We start from the raw sequence: 11,332 nt of genomic DNA on the forward strand, positions 1-11,332 counted from the left end.
ACGGCACAGCCGCCGGGCTGCGGCGCTGGAACCGGACCAATCCGGAATCGAGCGAGGGGCGGGGGCACGCAGGGCGGGGCCGCACCTGACGGCTCCCGCTGGCCCCGCCCCCTCATGCCCCGCCCCGCGCCTGTCCACGCGCGCCGGCGGCCATGTTGGTAAAGGGCGCCGGGTCTGTCATCTTGGTAAAGGGGCGCTTTCTTTTTCGTTTCGTTGGCTCATTCATTCTGCAAATTTTGAGGAAGAGCCTTTAACATGCCAAGCACCCGGCTAGAATTCGGCGGCACGCAGCCTCTGCCCTCGTGAAGCTTACATCCATTCAGTGCACCCACATTTTAGCCCTACTATGGCCCAGGCGCTGCTGTGAGTTCTAGGACTAGGGTGATAAACGAAATTGCTATAGTCCCTGCCCTTAGGAGGCAGATAAGCAACAAGAGCAAATGAATAAATTAATTGTAAGAAATGAGAAAAACTGTGAGTGTTGTGAACACAACAAACACTCAATGTGCTCAGAGAAAATTGAAGGGAGGAATGGGAAATGTAAACACATGAAAAAGTAGTGGGCAGCGTGATCAAAGTCGAAGGAACATCTGCTGAGGATCTGGGTTCTGAGATGTCCAAGAATATGGTGAGTTCTTGTTCCTCTCCTCCAACCCATTTTCCTTATTTACGAAAGTTGATTTTAAGAAACAAAAACAGGAAAAAGTCCCTAGTAGCAGAGGTGCTACTAGGGTTTGAGGACTGCAAAGAGGAGCAAATCTGTATAAACCAGGCGCTTTCAAACACCAGCGTGAATCAGAATCACCTGGAGGGCCATTGAAACACGGATTGCCATCTGAGCCCCACTTCCGGAATTTCTAATTCAGTAGATCTCGGGTGGAACCTAATTACATTCCTAATAGGTTCCCAGGTGATGCCAATGCTGCAGGTCCACGGACCACACTTAGAGAACTGTTAATATAACTCATGACTACAGAAAACTTTCACTTATTCTTTCATCAAATATTTACTGTTGCCTACTAAATGACAACCACTGTTCTGAAGATTCAGTGCTGAGCAAAACACACTTGTGTCCTTATGAAAGAGACATTATTTTTAAAGTAATATACAATAAGTAATTAGTTATAATTTTGATAACTGTGTGAAAGAGAAATACAAACCACCATGAGAGTTAACAGCCAAGGGATCTAAGCTAATCTCAAAGCATGGGGTAGGGAGGTGGTCAGGAAATGACATTTATTTAAGCTGTGGCCTGAAAGAAATGTACTTTGCTAGGCAAAGAGAGAAGGCATAGGATATTCTAAGCAGTAGAAAATGAAAGTACAAGAAAAGTCATCTCAGAAGATAATCAGAAAACCCAGGACTGAGGCCAAGTGACTTGTCTTTTCTTGGCTCAGTTTAGTGGATGAAAGACTTTTGGATGAAACAATTGGGAGTGGAATCTCAGCTCTTACAGTGCTGAGGTGTGTTGAGCACATTACTTTCGAAGTCTTGGTTTCACTGTGTAATTGGATGAAATAACAGAAACTCAACTCAGAATGAATTAGAGGTTTGCCTTTGGCTCACTTAACTCCCATAGCTGGACATCCAGAGAGAGGTCAGCTTCAGACTGGGAGTGATGGGGATCCATTTCTCCGGGATTTTCTTGGCTCTGCTCTCCTTCACATGAAGATGGCTGCCAGGAACAGCCAGGGTCACAAACATCCCCATTCACATCCAGCAAGAGAGAGCACCTTTTCTCTCATCCTTTCTCATGGCAGTAAGCTTTATACTACTGGTCCTAATTGGCCCAGGCCTGCCCATCTCTGAACTAGCTACTGTGGAGGAGGATGGAATTGCTATGATTGGCTTAGAGAATCAGCCCCTGGAGTTGATTTCAATTTCCCAGAATAACTGGATTTGGTGGAGTCACCACATGTTTACCATATCTCCATTGCCAGGCTGGAGTGAAAATTAAATTTAATGTACACACAAAACACCTAGCACATAAGGCATACAATAAATCACAGCTATTATTAATTTTACTCCAGGGACTTTGTCCAAGTCAACTAAATAACATTTTGTTATTAATATTAATTTCAAGCCTGTCTATTCCAAAAAAACATTTAAGGCTGCTATTACTTTTTGTTGGCACTGCAGGAATGTCCCCCATCCATCTCCTCCTGCCTATTCCTGTTGCTACTGCCTCAGTCTCATTCATTTAGTTATTTGCCCAACAAACTTTCAATGAGTTAGTATCAATTTTGTGCCAGGCCTTTTTGCAAAAACTAAGTGTTCCAAATGAATAAGATTCAAGCAGATTGTGTACTGCCTCGTGATAGAAATAACCACCCAAACAATTACAGCACAGTGAGAGAGGTGCTATAACAGAGATGTGTACAGACCTAAGCACACAAGTGGGGAGGGAGCAACTAAGTATGGGGCAGGGGGCAGTAACTGGAAGGCTAAACAAAGATAGTAATTCAGTTGAGTCTTCACAGAAGAACAGAAGTTCACCTGAATGCTGCAGAGTCCCTACTCCTCTTTCCACTCCAAGCTGTCTTCTATTGTACCAAGACTCTTTCCACTGCAACAAGGTTGAGACTCTAAAGCTGCAACTCTATCATAAGGAAAAAAGGGACTATATCATCTCAGGTAAGAGAATCATCCAAAAGGTTGTGTGGATTTCAGACATGGGTCTGAAATGATATCACAGAACTCAATTACTCTCCAGTTCTTGGTTATGCTTCCTCAATTGGGGCAGGGCGGGGGGGTGGTCTTTTATTCACATGGTGGTCTCTAGCATATCTAGGCTTTATCCTCTCCCAGGTTGAATTCTGATAGAGAAGAGATCATGCCTGTTCTACAAACATTCCAGGAAAATAATCTCATTGACTTTGATTGGATCACTCCTGAACCAATCACTGTGACCAGAGAGAATGAGATGCTCTGATTGGCTAGACCTTGGTCATATACTCTACCCCCAGCTCCAGAATAGTTCTTTTAATAGCCAAAACCTCTCTCAGCCTGCACCACAGCTCTGCAAGGCTATCAGAATCTGGAGAATTCTTCCATTTGCAGATGAGGAATCTCGTTGATTTCTCAACGGGCATAAGAATAACAGTATTATTCAATATGAATTTTTAAAAATTTTTTTTATTTTTCAATTATAGTTGGCATACAATATTATATTAGTTTTCAGGTGTACACTGTAGCGATTAGACATTTATATAACTTATGATGGATCACCCCAATGAATCTAGTACCCATCTGACACCATACATATTTGTTACAATATTGACTATATTCCTTATTTTATACTTTACATCCTCATGACTATTTTGTAACTACCAATTTGTACTTCTTAATCCCTTCCCCTCTTTCACCCACTGTCCTAACTCCCCTCCCATCTGGAAACCCTCAAAATGTTCTCTGTATCCATGAGTTTGTTTCTGTTTTATTTTGTTTCTTAGATTCCACATGTAAGTGAAATCATATGGCTTTTGTCTTTCTCTGTCTGACTTACACAACTCAGCACAGTACCCTCTAGGTCCATCCATGTTGTTGCGGATGGCAAGATTTTGTTTTACTTATTTATTATTTATTTATAGCTGAGTAATAGTCCAATGTATATATGTACCACCTCTTCTTTATCCATTCATCCACTGATGGACACCCACGTTGCCTCCAGATCTTGGCTATTATAAATAATGCAAGGAATATATGAATGCACATTTCCCTTCAAAGCAGTATTTTGGGTTTCTCTGGACAAATACCCAGAAGTAGGACTACTGGGTCCTTCTTTGTCTCTTATTATAGCCTTTGTCTGATATAATTATTACTACCCCAGATTTTTCTTTTCATTTCCATTTTCATGAATTATTGTTTTCCATCCCTTTACTTTCAGTCTTTTGCTCTGAAGTGAGTCTCTTGAGGCAGCATACATGAGGGTCTTGTTTTCTTATCCATTCAACCACCTATCTTCTGACTGGAGCACTTAATCCTTTTTCATTTGAAATCATTGTTAGATATGTAGTTATTGCCAAGATTTCCTGTAATACTGATTTGGTGTTGATAAACTCCTTTAGCTTTTTCTTATCTAGGAAGCTCTTTATCTGTCTTTTGATTCTAAATGAAAGCTTTGCTGGGTAGAGTAATCTTGGTTGTAGGTCTTCGATTTTCATCACTGAATTAGTGCCAATCCTTTCTGGCATGCAAAGTTTCTATTGAGAAATCAGCATATAGTCTTATGGGATTTCTTTTGTAGGTAACTAATTGCTTTTCTCTTGCTGCTTTTAAGATTCTCTCTTTGTCTTTAACCTTTGTCGTTTTAATTACGAGGTGTCTTGGTATGAGCCTTTTGGGTTCATCTTGTTTGGGATTCTCTGCTTTTCCAGGTTGGGAAAGTTTTCTGTCATTATTTCTTCAAATAGGTTTTCAATTCCTCATTCTCTTCTCCATCTGGTACCCCTATGATGTGAATGTTGGTACGCCTGATGTTGTCCCAGAGACCCCTTAAACTATCCTCATTTTGGGGGGGGAATTCTTTTTCCTTATTACTCCTCCAATTGGGTGTTTTCTACCTTATCTTTTAAATCGTGGATTCAGTCTTCTGCATCTAATCTACTGTTGATTCTCTTTAATGTTATCTTCATTTCAGTTATTGTATTCTTCATTTCTGACTCGATCTTTTTTATGTTTTCTATCTCTTTGTTAAAGTTCTCACTGAGTTCATCTACTCTTCCCCTAAGTTCATTAACCATCCATATAACCAGAGTTTTGAACTCTGCATCTGGTAGATTGTTTGTCTCCATTTTGTTTAGTTCTTTTTCGGAGCTTTGTTCTGTTCTTTCATGTGGTACATGTTTCTTTGTCTCCTCATTTTGGCTGCCTCCCTGTGTTTGTTTCTATGAATCGGATAGAGCTGCTATGTCTCCCAGTCTTAGTAGCATAGCCTTCTGTAATAGGTATCCTGTGGGGTCCAGTGGCGCAGTCTCCCTGGTCACCTAAGCCAGGTGTTTCAGGTGTGACCCTTGTATGGGTTGTGTGTGCCCTCCTGTTGTTCTTGAGCCTTAGTTGCTGCTTGTATGTCAATGGGAGGGACTGACCCTCAAATTGATTGTTTGTGAAGACTGGCCATGACTACAGCAGAGGAGCTGTTATATAGGGGCTGACCCTACGAAGTAGGATTCACTTTAGCAAGGCTCTGCTGCCTGCCCTTTGTGTGCATTGTCCTCGGATACAGCCTCAGGTGGTGCTCCGGCTTGATCAGAGTGGCTGCTGAGTGTGCTGGCCTGGGGACTCCTGGGAGGGGCCCCACCACAGGCCAAGTTCAACCACAGCCTGTGCCTTGCCTGGGTCCACCTGGCATGAGCCACCAAAGAATTTACAGATGAGCACCACTCATTCTGGCCTTGGAGGTGCCTTGAGACGCCAAGTCACAAACCGAGGCCAGCTGCCGCTAGTGCCGGGCTCAGGCTTCTCAATAAGAGGTACAGGGCATACAGTGGCCAGATGCTGCTTGTTTGGGTTTTGAGAACCTTTGAGAGATTTTAGGAGAAGTGCAACATGAACCAAGACAAGCCATTTGTATGGAAAAGCCATTGAAAGTGTCTTAAGTGGGCCTGCAAGTTGAGTGAGGCAGGGTCTCAGGGAATCAGCAGAGCAGGGAGACCAGTGTTAGCCAGGTTGATAGAGACCCAGATATGGTGGCTGCCTGCATCAACACACCAGGAAGGGGAAGGCTCAACAAAGGAACAATGCCCTCTGCCAGCACATCTGTCTGAGAGAAAGTCGCCCCTCCAGCCCTTGCCCTGAGGCCAATTTAATTCCTCCTTGAATATCTCAGTGCCTTTCAAGCTGCTGCGCCAGCACTGGAGCTCAGAGCGAGTGAGTCAGTCAGCAAGTAAGTCTGTGTGCGAGCACCCTAAGAGGAGCTGCCCTCTGTCTCACCCAGCCACGTTCTCCACTGATTTTTTACAGCCAGAGGTTGTGGGGACTTCTCTTCCAGGCACCAGAACCCTGGGCTTGGGAGCCAGGTGTGGGACTGGGACCCCTTGCTTCTCCAGGGAGTCCTCCGCAGCTGAGATATCCCTCCTGATTCTCAGCTGCCACACGCAGGTGTCGGACCAGCCTGTTCCACGTCTCTGCTCCTCCTACTAGTCTCGGGGTGGCCTCTTCTGTGTGTTCCCACTTGTAGGACTTCTGTTCAGCTAGACTTCAGGCAACTCCCAATTATGACTGTTCTGTAGTTTAGTTGTAATTTTGATGTGGTGAGAGGAGGCAAGCACAGCATTTACCTACTCTGCAATCTTGACCAGAAGCTCTGGGTTGAGTCTTTTTCTCCTACACAGCTGTGTGGCCTTGAGCACATCACCCAAGCTCTCTGTACCTGCTTCCTTATCTATAAAATAAAAACAGTATTTGTACCTACCTGGTCAGGTAGGTACCTGTATCAGTCAGATTCTATCAGGAAACTCTAATTAGAATGTGAAGAATTAACAAGGGGGCTATTTAAAAAGGGCAGTGTGTAAGGAAATCCTACAAAGGGTAATAGAGTACCTAGGTCTAGTTCGAGGACAATTAGTATCCCTACATCTGGAGGGGCAGGAGGAGGAACAGTTACCAGAATCAGACAAGGGAATCATGTGAATGCCGCTGAAGGAAGCAGCCATCCAAGGTGATCCTGCGGGGAGCAAGCCAATGAGGTAAATACTCTGACTCACTGTCTTCCCTCCCTCTATCTCCAAATGGGGCTCCCCATTAGACAAACCCAACTGGAAGCCAGAAAGCAAGGAAGACTGGTGATGTAGTTCATAGAAGCCAACCTTCTGGGCACAGAGCTGGGTAGAGAAAGAGACAGGACTTCCGGGTCCAAATGGAAGAGACCCAGCAGAGCACATTAGTGTGGTAATGCTCATGAGTGTGTAGTACTATGCCTGGTACATTAAACGATTTTTAATAAATTTTAGTTATTAATAATTATTATTTCCAGCCTAGTTCCAGCCCACCTTTCCATCTGCTCCTCTTCTACAACTCACCAAGCTAGAATCGTCATGGCTTCTGGAAAAAAAGGCAGACTCATTGATGTCTCTGAGCCTATGCTTTTGTCGTTCCACCATCTAGAATGTTTTTTCCTTCATCCCTTTGCCTTCCTTTCAAATTCCTACTCAACCCAAAGGCCCAACTCATATGTCTCCTACTGAGGGACCTTCCTTGCCTCCTCTCACCACATCAAAATTACAACTAAACTACAGAATAGCCATAATTGGGAGTTGCCTGAAGTCTAGCTGAACAGAAGTCTTATAAGTGAGAACACACAGAAGAGGCCACCCTAAGACTGATAAGAGGGGCAGAGATGTGGAACAGGCTGGTCTGACACCTACATGTGGAATAAAAGGCTATTTATAAACATCCATTAATATGATTAATGGAGAAATTTTGCCTGAAAACTTACCTAATGGTGACATACAACAGGAATTATCCTGAGTACAGCATAATGGGGGAAAGGCCTCTAATGTTCAGCCATATCTGCCTCTGCTGTCTTCTAAGTAAAAGGGAGGATTACACTTCCCCACTCCTTGCAGTTGGGCAGGATAATGCCAACTGAATAGAAGTGACTCGTGTCACTTCTGGGCCAGAGCATTTCCTTGCCTGTGCAAATCCCTCTGATTCTGCTCTCCCCTGCCTTAGTGAATCCTGAGCTGTCATGTTGAGATTGTGGCATCATGAGATGGAATGACTACGTGGGTCAGAACACCTCCCTGACCCTACCAAGCTAGAAGAACAAGCAATAAATAAACTTTTGTTTTGAGGCACTGAGATTTAGGGGTGGTGTGTTCCTATAGCATAACCTGGCCTTTCCTGACCGATACACATGATCATGTGTGGTAGTTGGTCTACAAAGGTGAGCTACCACTGAATCAGGTCTGTCAGTATTCACAGCCTGTGTAGTCCCCTGTCCTCAAATCTGACCCTGTGAATGCACTTCTGACCAATGAAATGGAGGGAATACAGCATGACTTCCAAAGTTAGATCTTAAAAAGTTTTACAGTTTTTGCCTGGGTTTCTTGGAATGTTCTTATATTGTGGCAAGCCAGCCACAATATAAGAAGTCTGATTACCTGAGAATGCCATGCTGTGAGGAAGTCCTAGATAGCCACATGGAAAGACCAAGTGGAGAAAGAGTATTGCCTGACTAGCCTCTTTCTGCTGCAGCTAGGCCAGCTGAGATGCCAGCCATGTAATTGAAGAGGCCATCTTGGACAATTGAGCCAGTCATGCCTCTGAGGCAAGCCAGCCACAATATAAGAAGTCTGATTACCTGAGAATGCCATGCTGTGAGGAAGTCCTAGATAGCCACATGGAAAGACCAAGTGGAGAAAGAGTATTGCCTGACTAGCCTCTTTCTGCTGCAGCTAGGCCAGCTGAGATGCCAGCCATGTAATTGAAGAGGCCATCTTGGACAATTGAGCCAGTCATGACTTCTGAAGACTCCAGCCCCAGCACCTCTCAGACTATATGACTGAAACCACAGGAGAGACCCCAGGTAAGAAACACCTAGCTAGGCCCAGTCCAGCCGCAGAACTATGAGAGATAATACTAAGTTACATTTTAAGTCATCGTATTGTGGGAGGATGGGATTAGTTGACGCCTCCCTCAGATTGGAGTTCTAAGAGAGAAGGCATTGTGCTCATTTGGAGGAGCATTTGTTTTCAGGCTATCCAACATCCATCTCTTTTGAGGTTTTCTTCCTCTCACAGTAAGGGATTGAAATCAAAGGTTTTCTTTTCTCTAGCCAAAGGGAGGAGCACATGGCCAAAACTAGAGCAGATGGACTCCACCACCAGGAATTTGAATATTTAGACAAAGAGATTAAAATGGTCAGACTAGTGCTCACTTCAGCAGCACATATACTAAAATTGGAACAATAAAATGGTCAGACTATGCTCTAGATGCATAGATGTCACTCTGTGTAATAAGTCCCCCTCTTAACCTCTAGAGTTTCCCATCTCCAAGCCTCCTGTTGACTCCACAAGTAGCCCATTTCCTTCTAAGAAATTCACTTTTATTTCCATCAGTCACAGTTGATGTCAGGGTAGGCTATGCTGCTGCTAAACAACCTTAACACAGTATAAGTTTATTTCTTGTTCATGTCACAATCACAGGGGTTTGGCAGAGGAGCTCTGCTCCACACAGTCATTCAGGGTCCCAGACCTTTTCCATCTTGGGGCTCACCCTTCCTTTAAATCCCTGGAGTCATCAGATCTTATGTGTCTGCTGGCAAACAGAAAAAGAGAGATTGTGGAGCATTCCACAGCAGGTTCTTTAGGAGAAAGATCTAGAAGTGTCACTTCTAGATCTTTCTAGAAGATATATCACTTCTGCCCCAAATTCCATTGGCTAGGACTTAGCCATATGGCCCCACTCAACTGCAAAGGAGACTAAGAAATGTAGTTTAGCTGTATGCCAAAATGAAAAATAAGCAGGGTTTATTTTGCTACTATTGCTTGCCACCAACCAAAGTATATCTTGACTAATACACTCGCCATTGTATTTTCAGCTCCTAGCCCCATATCTGACACAGAGTGTCTTTTATAATAACCCTCACCAGGCTCAGAATAGTTAAGTAACTGGCTGAAGGTCACCCAGCTAGTGACTGGCGGAGCCAGGATTCAAAGCCAGTGTTCTTTCCATTGTCCCATGATGCCACCCGAAAATTCTATCCATGTGCTGAGCCCTAAGCTGTTTGGAAAAATGAATCAATAAGAGCCAGTCCCTGGCCCAGAGTTCACAACAAAAGAGAAAAGCTAAAGTGCAGCCTGAGTTGGCCCAGATTTAAAGACCAGCTCAGGACAACAACAGGTGTGATAGTACATACTTCAGTGCCAAGTGCATTGCACAGACAAATGTGGAGAGCAGAGAGATACACTTTGGGCTGAACCAAATGGTCTGGGAAATCCTCAGAGACAAGGCAGAGCTCAAACATCAAGAGAAGCTGTGTGCACACAAATTCTTCCAAGGACACTTCAGTTTCGGGCTCTGGTCAATCAGTGCATTGCACTGAATCTGACAGCAGGCAATTTGGACCTTGGGTCTCAGCCTACCTGCCTACATGCAACACTATTTGTCATGGGCTGAACTTCTCAGGACCATTTTAGTTTGTATGAGAGAAAAGCAATTCAAATCGGCTTTAATGAACATATATATATTAAAAGTCTAGGTGTAGATGGCCTTCAGGCACAGCTTGATCTGGGGTTCCTACCATGTTCTTGGGACTTGGTCTCTCTGTTTCTTAGTTTTTGCTTTGCTCTTATCCAAGCTCTCTCCCCTAGTGGTAGACCCTGGCTGCTCCAGGCTATCAGTGTCTCAGGAATAACTCAAAAGGAAAGAAAGATTTTCTTCCTGAACTGTTCTGGAAAGAGTTCTAGAATTTATTCTCCAACCGGAACTGCTTGGGCCATCACTTTTGAGCTGTGTAGAATCTGGCTTGAAGTCCTGGATGGCGTAGATGCCCCACATACCGACCATATCTGTGCTCTGTCACCCTTCCATTTTCAGGCCATGGTGATTTCAGCTAAAGGAGGATACAGAGGGGACTTCTCACAGAAAGGGATACCTCAGGCAGCCACCTTCCCTTGGAATAGTCAGGAACCTGCCCAACATATTATGACACATGCTATAGTAGACAGGTCTGAATTTCCCTCAAACATTTCAGTAAATGAAGGCCTTTGCTGCCCAGAAAGGGAGCAAAGGAGATGTAGTAGGTCCCAAGATTGACAACGGGATACAGAGGGGACTTCTCAGAGAAAGGGATACCTCAGGCAAGCACCTTCCCTTGGAATAGTCAGGAACCTGCCCAACATATTATGACACATGCTATAGTAGACAGGTCTGAATTTCCCTCAAACATTTCAGTAAATGAAGGCCTTTGCTGCCCAGAAAGGGAGCAAAGGAGATGTAGTAGGTCCCAAGATTGACAACGGTTGCTGGACTACCTCCTCCATCCTCCAGCCTGCTTGAAGAGCCAAGATTTTCTGCTTAATATCCTTGAATAGCATTACCTTACCTATGTGACTCACTTTGAAAAATAGAGCCTGGCCTGGGGACCACCAGGACAAAACTGGTGGCTGAGCCTGGGCTTAGCAAGATGGAGGATAGTTAGGAACTGTCTGGCACATATATGGTTCAGAATTCAAGATATTGTTACTCTCTGGGCATAGTTTGTAACAATAAATAGAAACCCACTTCTAATTTAGATAAAGTGATAGTATACATTAGAAATGCTTTCAGCAGCAAGTAATAAAGACTTAAAAATGAGGACTCATTTTTCTTGCTTAATAGACAGTAAGTA

The 11,332-nt window shown here is 44.0% G+C and overlaps 1 long non-coding RNA gene across 1 annotated transcript; it reads left to right on the forward strand.

The window, feature by feature from the left end:
* Positions 1 to 154: 154 nt before the first annotated feature.
* LOC112481579 lies at positions 155 to 8,268 on the forward strand. Its single transcript, XR_003046969.1, has 3 exons — positions 155 to 628; positions 2,481 to 2,634; positions 8,197 to 8,268. It is a non-coding gene; the product is annotated as an uncharacterized LOC112481579 (long non-coding RNA).
* The last annotated feature ends 3,064 nt before the right edge of the window (positions 8,269 to 11,332 follow it).

The sequence above is a fragment of the Pteropus alecto genome, unplaced genomic scaffold (genome assembly GCF_000325575.1).
Source record: "Pteropus alecto unplaced genomic scaffold, ASM32557v1 scaffold44, whole genome shotgun sequence".
NCBI lineage: Eukaryota > Metazoa > Chordata > Mammalia > Chiroptera > Pteropodidae > Pteropus > Pteropus alecto.